This window comes from Brienomyrus brachyistius, unplaced genomic scaffold (genome assembly GCF_023856365.1).
Source record: "Brienomyrus brachyistius isolate T26 unplaced genomic scaffold, BBRACH_0.4 scaffold553, whole genome shotgun sequence".
Lineage (NCBI taxonomy): Eukaryota > Metazoa > Chordata > Actinopteri > Osteoglossiformes > Mormyridae > Brienomyrus > Brienomyrus brachyistius.
This window is the reverse complement of record NW_026042828.1, coordinates 15,001-17,500: the sequence shown is the minus strand read 5'-3', so window position 1 is coordinate 17,500 and position 2,500 is coordinate 15,001. Positions and strand designations below refer to the sequence as shown.

At 64.4% G+C, this 2,500-nt stretch overlaps 1 non-coding gene and 1 pseudogene across 1 annotated transcript; both read left to right on the top strand.

The window, feature by feature from the left end:
* LOC125729182 (18S ribosomal RNA) overlaps positions 1–1,157 on the top strand; it is a 1,832-nt pseudogene extending 675 nt beyond the window's left edge.
* A 933-nt stretch (positions 1,158–2,090) lies between these two features.
* Positions 2,091–2,244, top strand: LOC125729171 (5.8S ribosomal RNA). The gene has a single exon (XR_007389638.1). It is a non-coding gene; the product is annotated as a 5.8S ribosomal RNA (ribosomal RNA).
* Positions 2,245–2,500: the final 256 nt, after the last annotated feature.

The window sequence follows — 2,500 nt, the reverse complement described above, 5'->3', positions numbered from 1 at the left end:
CCGCGAGGCGAGCTACCGCCTGTCCCGGCCCCTGCCGGTCGGCGCCCCCTCGATGCTCTTAACTGAGTGTCCCGCGGGGTCCGAAGCGTTTACTTTGAGAAAATCAGAGTGTTCAAAGCAGGCCCGGTCGCCTGAATGCTGCAGCTAGGAATAATGGAATAGGACTCCGGTTCTATTTCGTGGGTTTCCTGATCCGGGGCCATGATTAAGAGGGACGGCCGGGGGCATTCGTATTGCGCCGCTAGAGGTGAAATTCTTGGACCGGCGCAAGACGGACGAAAGCGAAAGCATTTGCCAAGAATGTTTTCATTAATCAAGAACGAAAGTCGGAGGTTCGAAGACGATCAGATACCGTCGTAGTTCCGACCATAAACGATGCCGACTGGCGATCGGGCGGCGTTATTCCAATGACCCGCCCCGGCAGCGACCGGGAAACCAAAGTCTTTGGGTTCCGGGGGAGTATGGTTGCAAAGCTGAAACTTAAAGGAATTGACGGAAGGGCACCACCAGGAGTGGAGCCTGCGGCTTAATTTGACTCAACACGGGAAACCTCACCCGGCCGGACACGGAAAGGATTGACAGACTGATAGCTCTTTCTCGATTCTGTGGGTGGTGGTGCATGGCCGTTCTTAGTTGGTGGAGCGATTTTGTCTGGTTAATTCCGATAACGAACGAGGACTCCGACATGCTAACTAGTTACGGGACCCGGTGCGGTCGCCGTACAACTTCTTAGAGGGACAAGTGGCGTTCAGCCACACGAGATTGAGCAAATAACAGGTCTGTGATGCCCTTAGATGTCCGGGGCTGCACGCGCGCCACACTGAGTGGAGCAGCGTTGTGCGCACCCTTCGCCGAGAGGCGTGGGTAACCCGCTGAACCCCATGCGTGCTGGGGATTGGGGATTGCAATTATTTCCCGATGAACGAGGAATTCCCAGTAAGCGCGGGTCATAAGCTCGCGTTGATTAAGTCCCTGCCCTTTGTACACACCGCCCGTCGCTACTACCGATTGGCTGGTTAGTGAGGTCCTCGGATCGGCCTTGCCGGGGTCGGCGACGGCCCTGGCCGAGGCGCTGAGAAGACGATCGAACTTGACTATCTAGAGGAAGTAAAAGTCGTAACAAGGTTTCCGTAGGTGAACCTGCGGAAGGATCATTAACGGCAGACCGGGGCCGCGCGTGCCGCGGGATGGGGCGACCAGCCTCACCCCTCCCCCGCCCGCTCGCCTCCCCCCCGCGTCGTGTCTATCCCCAAGTTGGGCCCCGGTGGAAAGGTGGTGGTGGTGGTGGTGGTGGTGGGGGGATGTGGTCCGGCGTCCGGCGGCGAGCCAGGGTTACCTCGTGTATACCAGGCCGCCTCCGACCCACACCCCATCCCCCCCCACCCCCTCCCCCCCCCCCCCCCCCGGACACCAATAAGAGAAGAGCTGCCGAGACCTGCTCCCGGCGGGTTCCGGCCCCGTTCCGGCGGGCCGGGGACGGGGGGGTAAGCCCGGGAGGAGGGCGAGGGCCGGGGGGGGCGTCTCGGGGTCGGGTCAGAAGAGGTAGAGGAGAACCAGGCCGCGGAGAGCCGCTGGGTGGGGGTGACAGGGGGTTGGGGGGGGGGTCGGTTCGCGGCCTCCCCCTTACTTCCCTCCCTCCCGTATCGGCCTCCCATGTCGGCCGGCCCCCGCCTGCCTGCCCGGCCTCGTGTCGCCCGGTTACCTCGCAAATCCCCATGCCCGGGGAAACTTGCCCCGCCGTGCCCCGCTGACCCTGCCACCTCGACGGACGGGGCCGCCCCGCTCGGGGGCAGGGGTGGGTGGCGGAACGAGTGGGCGTGTAGGAGCCCCGGTGGCCCCGGCCAACCTACCTTAACCCCTCGTCAACCGGATAACCCACCCCGAACCAGGCCGGGGTACCTATCGCCCCAAACCACCGTCTCCGGACGGGGGCGGCGGTTTCAAAGACTCCGCGCGGCGGGTGGGGCCCCGCCCCCACCAGGCTGCCGCGAGCGCCCGGCCCAGCCAATGCGCGTGCCTTCCCGGAACCACTCGGAAGTGAAGTCGTGGTCACGGACTCTGGTTGCCTCCGGTGAGCGAAAGAAACGTACGACTCTTAGCGGTGGATCACTCGGCTCGTGCGTCGATGAAGAACGCAGCTAGCTGCGAGAACTAATGTGAATTGCAGGACACATTGATCATCGACACTCGAACGCACTGTTGCGGCCCCGGGTTCATCCCGGGGCCACGTCTGTCTGAGGGTCGCGCTGCCATCCCAAACGTCCCCCCCCCCTTCCCTCTCCCACCGACCCGACCCGGGTTCCACTACCCAGGGTTTCAGGGTGCGTGGGGTGCGGGGATGGGGGACGCGTCTGGGGCCGTCGCAGGGAGCGAAGCCTCCCTTCGTCCCCCTAAGTGCAGACGCGTCCGGGCACGGGCGGCGCAAGAAAGGCGTGGGTCTCGGCCCCGGGTGCGCGCGGCCGCCCCCCCCAACGGGCCGCGGGCTCCGGGTCCGCCGTCC